Source organism: Mus caroli, unplaced genomic scaffold, assembly GCF_978045245.1.
Source record: "Mus caroli unplaced genomic scaffold, Mus_caroli_1 scaffold_13, whole genome shotgun sequence".
In the NCBI taxonomy this organism is placed as follows: domain Eukaryota; kingdom Metazoa; phylum Chordata; class Mammalia; order Rodentia; family Muridae; genus Mus; species Mus caroli.
Window position 1 is genome coordinate 34249054 of NW_028227268.1, and position 9852 is coordinate 34258905.

At 48.3% G+C, this 9852-nt stretch overlaps 1 long non-coding RNA gene across 3 annotated transcripts in view; it reads right to left on the reverse strand.

The window, feature by feature from the left end:
- The window catches only part of LOC115032551 (uncharacterized), a 37174-nt gene extending 29082 nt beyond the window's left edge, over positions 1 to 8092 (reverse strand). For 2 of the 3 annotated variants that reach the window (XR_015045001.1, XR_015045002.1), the window contains exons 1-3: positions 7499 to 8092; positions 3933 to 4127; positions 262 to 301 (exon numbers count right to left, since the gene is read on the reverse strand). This is a non-coding gene — a long non-coding RNA (uncharacterized LOC115032551). The remainder of the gene's footprint in view (positions 1 to 261; positions 302 to 3932; positions 4128 to 7498) is intronic. The other variant, XR_003838197.2, reaches the window with a different exon arrangement.
- Between the last annotated feature and the right edge of the window lie 1760 nt (positions 8093 to 9852).

A 9852-nucleotide genomic window follows, 5' to 3' on the forward strand; every position in this document is an offset into this window, starting at 1 on the left:
CGGTACACACTCACTCTGAGAAGAAGAAAGTCTGGGCCCCAGGAAGGGTGTGCTGTCATGGAGAGTGTCCATCTATCCTCTCTCCAAGGCATCCTTACTTAGACCTCCACTGTTGGGAATACGACCTGCTGATGGATCAAAGCATCATCCCTCACTTGAAACTGCTTTACCTAAACCATGTCTCTTCTTATGGGATGGAGCAGCCAGTTAATAGCTAGCTGATGTGTGGGTGGGAGGGAAGCAAAGGTCCAGCAGTCTTACCTTAGACAACTTGGAAGGGCCATCCAGGTTCCAGAGCTCCCTGTGGGGTCAGGTTTTGGCTGGGTTAGCACACTGTAGACAGCATTTCCTCCGCAGGGTCCCACCTTTCCAACCCCTCTTCCAAGTGTATCTCCTGACATCACTTCTACCTCATATCCTGTCTGTAGCTTTCCAGCTCAGAGCTTGTTTCTAAGGGAACTCAACTTCCAACAGCTCCCAAGCTTAGGCCACTGTGTTCAAAAGCCCAAAGGATGCTGACTTGGTGGAGGGACCCCTGCAGTTGCCCATCCATCTGTCAAACGGTAGAGCCTCACGTGTTATTCCTGGCCTGCCCCCTTCTAACCCTGCAGATCCCAGCAGCAGGAAAAGGCGACTTCTCCCACCTTCACTGAGAGTGATATTCATGTGCCCTTCTTCCTCCCTCAAAACCACACAACTGGGGAGAACTTTAGACAGATACAGGAAAGCCTTTGTAAACAAGGGCAAATCCAGGGACCTCTTCAAGGGAGTGTATCCAAGCTCGTCCTTCCGAAGCGAAGGGGATGGGCTACTAGCACTCATGAGGTCCACAGGGACTTCAGTGATGTGCAAGAATATTTTTAGCAAATGACAGAAAAATGGAGAAAACAGGTTGATTGATTGACAGACAACCCAATTTTTAATCTGGATATCTTTAATAAATGTTACGATGCAGGATTATCCATCTTATCACACCCGGATTTCTATCCTTCGCAAGGAGATAGCCTTGACTTTGGGGGCTGGAATAAACGGCTTCTTTATCAGAAACCTCCCTGTGAGTGCCACAGTGAGCAGCGCCAGTAAGTCCCCTCCTCCCGCAGCCAAGTCTCTTAATTATTACATTTTGTTGAGTGGGGGGGTGTTGTGGTGGGGGGGGGTGTGCGCATATGTGGGAGTTCACATGACAAGGCACACATGTAGCAGTCAATGGATAACTTGTGAGAGTCTGTTCCGTCCTTCCACCACGTAGGTCTGCAGGATCAAATCCAGGTTGCCAAGCTTGGCAGCAAGCGCCTCTGTCTACTAAGCCATCTTTCTGACCAGCTACAAACAAGAGATGTCACTTTGCCTAATCCTAACTTTGAAAACAAGCAAAATGCAAGTGCCAGCTTCACCCAGAGGCAATCATGCTGTCCCAAGAGGCTACAGTCACAATGACATGTCTCGAGTGTTGACAGAAGGTTAAGGTCTTAAACTTTTGAAAATATTTTTATTTTTCTGGTATGAGTGTTTTGCCTGCACGTATGCCTGTGAACCCCTTATGTGCCTGTTGCCTGCCAAGGCTAGAAAGAGGATGTCGAAGTTCCTGGAACTGGAGTCCCAGATGGTTGTGAGCCACCACATGGGTACTAGAGACTGAACCCCATCCATTGAGTCGTCTCTACAGCCCTTCTTCTCTAAAAAATAAACAAATGAATTTAAAAACTCTGTGTGCATGAGCGTGTACACACATGTATCTGAGTGCGTGTATACATGTGGATCTGTAAGTATGTGGAGGTCAAAGGACAGCCTTGGTAGAGGTTACCACCTTATCTAAGGCACAGTCCTTCTGCTTAGCTCTTGCATGCTCCAGGCTAGCGGATTCCAGAACTTCCAGGAATTTGCCCTTCTCCATCTCCTATCTCATCATGAGAGAACTTGAATGACAAGCTTTGTGAGAGTTCTAGGGGTCTGTGATTAAAAGCCTCATGCTGCTCTAAACAAACAAACAAACAAACAAACAAATGAAAGTGCTTCATGTGTGCCGTGAGCTCCTGATCTTCCTGCCTCCACATCCTAATGGCTAGGATGACAGTTATGTGCTACCGTGCCTATGCAGGGCTAGGAATCAGAGCCAGGATTTTCTGGATGCTGGGCAAGCACTCTGTCAACTGAGGTGGGCCCAAAATGCCAAGCTCTTTGTTTGTTTGTTTCGAGACAGGGTTTCTCTGTGTAGCCCTGGCTGTCCTGGAACTCTCTATGTAGACCAGGCTGGCCTCAAATTCACAGAGATCTGCCTGCCTCTACCTCTCTGCTGGTAATAAAGGTGTGCCAGCTAATGCTAGGTTCTTAATATCCAGGCTCTCTTGGTTCCTACAGCCCCTCAGAGCAGCAGCAGTGCTGGGCCATCCTTCTTGCAGGAGCAAAGCAAAGCATGCAGGAGCTAAATGGTCTCCCCCAGGTTACAAAATGTTGGAACCCCAGCCTTCCTCCTCCAGTGTAGTCTGTGTCCTTGAAGAGTGATGTGGTCCATGCCTGTAACCCCAGCACTGTTGGGACTGAGGCAGGAGGATCAATATGAATTTGAGGTCAGCATGGGCTGTAGCTTGTAGGGAATTTCAGAATAGCCCTGGCCATAATGCAAGTACCCTTTCTAAAAAATAAAATTAAAGTTGTGTATAGCAGACCAAGCCTATAGTCTTAGTACCTGGAAGATAGAGGCAGGATTGTCATGAGTTCAAGGTCAACCTCCGCTACATAGTGACTTCAAGGACCACCTGAGCTACATGAGACCTCAGCTCAGAAGTAAGTAAATAGGGCTAGAGAGAGGGATCCGCAGATAAAAGCTCTTGTTGCCCTTACAGACCATGGGAATTTGCCTATAACTACAGCTCCAGGGGATGAATGCCCTTTTCTAGTCCGTGAACACCCACATGAACCTACACATAAGTAAATCATAAAGCAAATATTTAAATAAATAATAACTTAGCTTTCAAAGAGTTCTAAAATAGGTGGCACACGCCTTTAATCCCAGCACTCGGGAGGCAGAGGCAGGCAGATTTCTGAGTTCGAGGCCAGCCTGGTCTACAAAGTGAGTGCCAGGACAGCCAGGACTACACAGAGAAACCCTGTCTCGAAAAACCAAAACCAAACAAACAAACAAACAAACATAGTTCTTAACTATGATTCAAACTGTCAACCACCGAGCTAAAACTGGGAGCCTTAGTAGGTACTCAGCAGTAACTACAGTTTGACCAACGTGTCTGAAAAGAAAAGAAAGGTCCCAGGCTGTCCTTACTCTTATTTCTTTCTTGGAGAGCTGGATGGTGTCTTTAATCCCAGCTTTCTGTGATTAAAAGGAGCTCTGTAAGTTCAAGGCCAGCCTAGTCTACATAGTGAGAGACTGTTTCTAAAAAGCATCACTTTTTCAATGATTGTTGTTGTTGTTGTTGTTGTTGTTGTTGTTGTTGTTGTGAGACAGGTTCCTGTGTAGCTTAACCTGCCCCTGAAACTCTCCACATAGCCAAGGACTACCCAAACTGCTGGTCCTCCCGTTTCTACCTCCTGACAGCAGAAGTGAGCTCCTGGTTTACACCATGCTGGGAATAGAACCCAGCCTTGGAACATGTTTGACAAGCACTCTACCAACTGAGCTACATGCTCAGCTGAAACCCATCTTCGGGGTGCTTGCTGAGGTCTGTGGGTCACAGCACTGCTGTTTTAGGGTCCTCAGAGAAAGCAGAGCCTCAGGTGGGGAGGGGGTGGCTGATAGTCACCTGCAGTCCTCGGGCTTCAGCACTGGGCAGCACTGTGACTTTGGCCAGAAGGCCAGCTCTGGGCTGATTTTATCTCATAACTGAGAACAACAGTAGGTTTCTGCCTGTCTCCCAATGTGGTGCCAATTAAATTAGATGCCACAGTATCTGGAAAGCTTTCAGCATAATATTAGGTACCTGGAATTGTCCCATGACAGTACCTGAAGACACTGATGTCCTCAGATATGTGCTCACAGGTAGAGTTGACTACTTGAGATTCACTGCCTCACGTAGATTTGATCTGGATGCTCTATTCAACCCCAGTGGTCAGTACTTTGAAGGTCTGGAAGGTTGGCCGCCTGAATTTTTATCTCCCGTAACTCATTCTGTGGCCTACAAATAGAAAGGACGTAATTCAGATATGGCAAGGGCCCAAAGACAACACTCATACACACCAAATCCCCTTACCTCCAACAGAAAGCACCCCTGCGGACAAATGGCGAGTTGTGCTTTTGCGACAAAGCAGAAGGCTGTTTGAAAATAATCAGAAGTTCTCTCAGGAAGCCCAATTATATTTTTACATCAAGAATCAAAATGCTGGCGCGGTAGACTTCAGCCTATCATTCACGAGCCTTTTATCCTGTAATTAAGCCAGCTCTGCTGCTGGGTTAATTCTTCCCTGAGTGACACCACCCTTTGAGCCAGCCCGTATGTCGGGAGAAGACTTCAGTCTGATGATCTATTACACCAATACATCACTGCGGTGAGCTGCCTCCTTAATGATTTATCCATAACACATCATCAGAGTGAGGCACACTCATAATATATTGCTCAATAAGTCTGTGGTGGCCAAGGGAGGAAGTGACGGGCAGCGGCCCACTCCGTGTCCTGGCATGGCTGGTGTCAGAGGCACTGGGCTCTCCCTTCCTAAGCCAGTGTTTATACAGGCAGGAGGTCTTCCATGCCAACGGACCTTTAAAACTTGAAAAAAACATGAGGACAGGAAGACCCCTCCTCTCAGTATGGTTAACCTAAACCTGTCGTGTCTAAACACTCTAGGTGCTTACCAGACAGGAGGTCAAGGCCACTGCATGCCCTGCCCCTAAGCCCTGAGCATCATCAACTCTGTAGTCCACGCCAAGGATCCACCACCACCACCTGGCACTGTGAAAACTGTAGCCTGGGCCACCCAACAGGAGTGTCCTTAGTTACAGTCACGGGCCCGGGAGGGACGGCTCAGTCAGGAAACTGCTGGTGACACAGCATGAGGCTCTGAGTTTGATCATCCACATGACCAAGTGACAAACTGGGCATGGTGGCTCATGCTTATCATCCATCGCCAGGGAGGAGGAGGCAGGAGGATCTCTAGTGGCTCAAAGTGGCTAAGGGATGTGCATGAAGCCATGAGTGTCCAGATATGAGCCCCGATGTTCTGATTGTACAACAGAAGAAAGGCAGAGCCTTCTACCGTCACCTCTCCTGAGTGTACACAGCAAAAGTAGGAGCAGAATGTCGAGGGCTAACAGAAAATATAAGAGAGCCATCGACACGGATGCAAGCCAGGCACAGCAGTACACGCCTGTAATCCCAGCACTTGGAAGGTGGAAGCAGGAGATACCTTGAACTCAGCTACATAGGGAGCTCAAAGCCAACCTGGCCTGATCTACTGTTCATTCTCTCTCCCTCTCTGTCTTCTCCCTGCTCCATCAGAAGTAACTAAATAAAAACAAGTTTGTTGTTTGTTTGCTTAATGAAGGCTACAATCACTGGGTAAATTCTAGGAGCAGAGAACCTGCTAGTACATTTTTGGTATTCTTCACTTGAAAATGTACATAAAAAACAAAAATGCCGGGCAGTGGTGGCTCACGCCTTTAAATCCCAGCATTCGGGAGGCAGAGGAAGGAGGATTTCTGAGTTCGAGGCCAACTTGGTCTACATAGTGAGTTCCAGGACAGCCAGGGCTATACAGAGAAACCCTGTCTCAAAAAAACCAAAAAAAAAAAAAAAAACCAAAAACAAACAAACAAAAAAACCCCAACCAAACCAAAACAAAACAAAAAGTACATAAATGTTGGGCAGTGGTGCCACACACCTTAATCCCACCACTCAGGAAGCAGAGGCAGAAGAATCTCTATGAGTTCAAGGCCAGCCTGTTCTACTGAGTAAGTTCTAAACAGAGACACCCTACCTTGAAAAACAAGGGGAAAAAAGTATATTTATTTATTGGTGCATACGGTGCTGGAAAGAGATAGTAACAGCCGAGTATAGGAGCTAGGGCTATATAGTGAGACCCTTGTCTTTGTGGGGATTTTTTGGTTTTTAATAACAGAGGTTTTTTTCTGTATAGCCCTGTCTGTCCTAGAGATCTGCCTGCCTTTACCTCCCCTAGTGCTGGGATTAAAGTTGTGCACCACCACTGCCTATCTGAGACCCTTGTCTTAAAAAATCAAAACACCAAACAAAAGAGGTGGTAACTTTGGAGGCCGAGGATGGAGAGAGCAAGTACTTAGACAAATGGTGAGATTTCATGATGTTTCCTGTCTGCCTTAGTCTAATGTGCATTCCTCCCCATCGGACCTAGGCACCGAGGGCCGAGATTCCTGCCAAGAACTCAGCTTCGGCTACTGGCTCATCCACAACTCGATGAGGTGGAGCTATGGGTGCTTTCTTACAGGTGAGGGAGATGAGGTTCCTGGGTCACTGACTCCCTTCACTGCACAAGATAGCACAGGTAAGACTTTCTGTTCCTCACTGCCTCCCTACCTACATCCTCCCTCCCTCTCCCTCTACATGAAATTTGCAGATGTGTCATTGAGTGAAGAAGGTTAGGAAGCAGTGCTCTGGGCAGAGTCTCCAGGGGTCCACCAGAGTTAGCTCTCTCCTCTCCGGCTCCTATTATAGTACAAGGAGCTGCACACCCCCATCTCCTATCTATACACATACACCCGCAGGCCGCTGTCATTTGTCCCATGGCCCGTTCCTTCCAATCTCTACTCCATCCCAATAGCACCCCAGGACCTCAGCTTCCTAAATCTCAGTCAGAACGTTATTTCACAAGGACACTTGCCAACCTTGAAAGACAAGGGACCCGGAGGCAAGGAAATAAAACGTTGTTTCTAGTTGAACAGCACGAGAGCGCAGCGCCACCTAGTGGTGCTGCAGCCGACTGCTCCCGGGCAGTGACATTTTCAGACAATCAATATCTCATTATTAACCATAATCACGACCTGATGTTTACTTTTGGAGAAGTGTTCTGGCAAGGGAGGCACATGCACTTTTCTGCGTGATTCCGAGGCCTGCAATCCTAAATGCCACAATGACTATTAAACAGTGTCCTGCAAGTGAGCAAACAGGAGGGAGCCGAGATTGACGGTCTATCTTTTTTTCATCTAAGCTGCTCACCAAAAACAAAGCATCCGCTGAAGCCAGTGACCTTTCACTAACTGCTGGAAGGCAAATGCTTGATAAATAATAAATGGACCCCTACTCGTTGTTGCTTGGAACCATCTTTTAATTAAAAGAACTGAGCAGCGAGAAGGTCAGGTGACTGGTGTTTAAGTTAGAGCCCAGGAAAGGCGTCAATCAAGGGGAAAATTAAGCTTGAAATGCAACGTGATTGTCAGCTTAGCAAGTCGACAACAACAACAAAAACTCCCTCTGCAATCTCCCGGTGGAAGGAAGCAATGATAGTTGATGGTGACATGTTTAGGGGACATGACACTCAACTCTCTGCCTCCTTTACCCTCCCCTAGCAACCAACTCACTGTGTCGGAGCCATAGCCACTTGCCTGGCGCAGCATCTCCACAGAAACCGCTCTGGAGCCAGGCACATCCAATCAGAGGCCAGTGTGCCACACCGAGGACTACCCTAGGAGCGACGTGGAAATCATTTCCTGTCTTTCCCACAGGAGGGCAACTGCCCTTCCTCCGCCAGCCAAGGTGACTTCCATCAAGTGGCTCACAGAAACAGCCTGGCAGCCCACACACAGCTCACCCCGCAGTGAGGCTGGGACCTGACTCATCTCTGAGGCGGACCTCCAGAGCACAGAGCGGGGAAGAGAGAGCTCTCGTTTCCCTACCCCACTCCCACGCTCTGCTCCGGCAGTGGCCTGTGCAGCAGGCTATCACTCTCGGGGCCACATTGTGTCAGGTGCCCTCTCTTCTAGACAGACTCGGAAAAACTGCCAACCCAGTTCAGCTTCCTGCCAGGTTTGGTCACAGCCAGATCTGACGAGAATGGAGCAGGTCCAGTGACTCCAAGTGGGTCACATCTGAACCCTCTGGAGCTTTATCATCCCGCTTTAATAACTGTAATGTTTAAAAGACCAGCCTGGCTTAAACCTGCAGCAATCCTCCTGCCTCGGCCTCCTAAAAGTGATGTGATTACATATATGCAAAGTGAGGTGAGGACAACGGCAGGGGTCTTTCTCAGGCACCGCCCACTTTTCTTTTGAGACGAGGTCTCTCACAGGCTGGAACTCGCCAAGTAAGCTAGGCTGATTGGCCAGCAAGCTCCAGGGATCTGCCCACTTCTGCCTCCCAAACACTGAGATTACAAGTGTACTACCATGCCCAACTTTGAAACAAAAAACAAAAAAGGAGCTTCAACTCAGGACTTTACGCTTGCAAGTCAAGCCATTTACTGATTTAGCAATCGCCTCAGCTCCTGGCTTGGACTTCTTTTGCTGCCTCAGAGTTAGGGTTAAGGTTAGGGTTAGGGTTCTTCCTATCCTTAACTGAGGACACTTCCCTGGCCAAATACCACATCCCGGGTTGTGTCCTGCTGCCACCACTGCCGCCACTGTCACCACCTCCACCACTGTCACCACTGCCATCACTGCCACCACTACCATTATCTCATTCATTCTCCCAGCTCTGCGTCTTGTTTCTTTACTAGGAACTTCATCCATTTCTTAAATACCCGGGCCCTAGTCATCCCTGCCACTTGGGCACTGGGTTATAACCCCCACCTGAGCAGAATTAAAACCCTATTCCTTCCCCACTGGCTCTCACTTCACACTACCAGTCTCCTGGACACTCACACTTGAAGCCACAACATGGCTTCCCTGCTCACTCTCCCGCCCAGCAGACTCCTCAGTGCGGCTGCCAAGGCGATCACAATCTGTTCCCATCACTCCTCAAAATGGCGATCCATACCCAGGAGAAAACCAGAAAGCTGGATACCCATCATTTCAACTCACCTCACAACTGGAAGCCGCGGCAACTTTTGCACTTACATCGAGGGCTGGTGGCTGTGATGGGCACAAGGTGACACCAGTACAAACAGGGGCATCCAGAAAGACCCAACTCCTCGGGCTTGTCTTCTGCAAAAGTCACTGGAGCCTGGACACCTGCCTTCAGCTTCAGTTCTGCCAGCCCTCAGGAGGGCCCTGCTCCTGAAAAGCTGTTCAATGCTTCAGCGGCTACAAAGTGAAAACGTCTGCCCTTGTTTGTTCCTCATAGGAAAGGAATGCTTGACGCTGAAAGCCACAGGAAGCCTGCTGGGCACAGGCTGTAGGCTTGGCACACAAACCACAGTGAAGCACCTGAGTGCGGTCCCTATGGGGGGGGGGGGGCTCATCAGGAAGCTGACGCTCAACCTGAACCATAAAGACACCAAGTGGAGCCGTCATTTGATATTTGAAACCTGAGGAGGGGTCCCATGTAGTGGGAATTTTGGTTTCTTTAAAAACAGAAATGGGGCTGGAGAGATGGCTCAGTGGTTAGGAACACCTACTGCTCTTCAGAAAGTCCCAAGTTCAAATCTCAGCCATCATATGGCTGACAACCATCTGTAACAAGATCTGACGCCCTCTTCTGGAGTGTCTGAAGACAGCTACAGTGCACTTACATATAATAAATATTTTTAAAAAGCAAACAAACATAGAAATATTATGGGAATATGTTTTTTAAAAAAAGATTTATTTATTATATTCAAGTACACTGTAGCTGTCTTCAGATGCACCAGAAGAGGGCGTCAGATCTCATTATGGATGGTTGTGAGCCACCCTGTGGTTGCTGGGATTTGAACTCAGGACCTTCGGAGGAGCAGTCGGTGCTCTTATCCACTGAGCCATCTCTCCAGCCCCGGGAATATGTTTTTATTTTAATCCGAGGT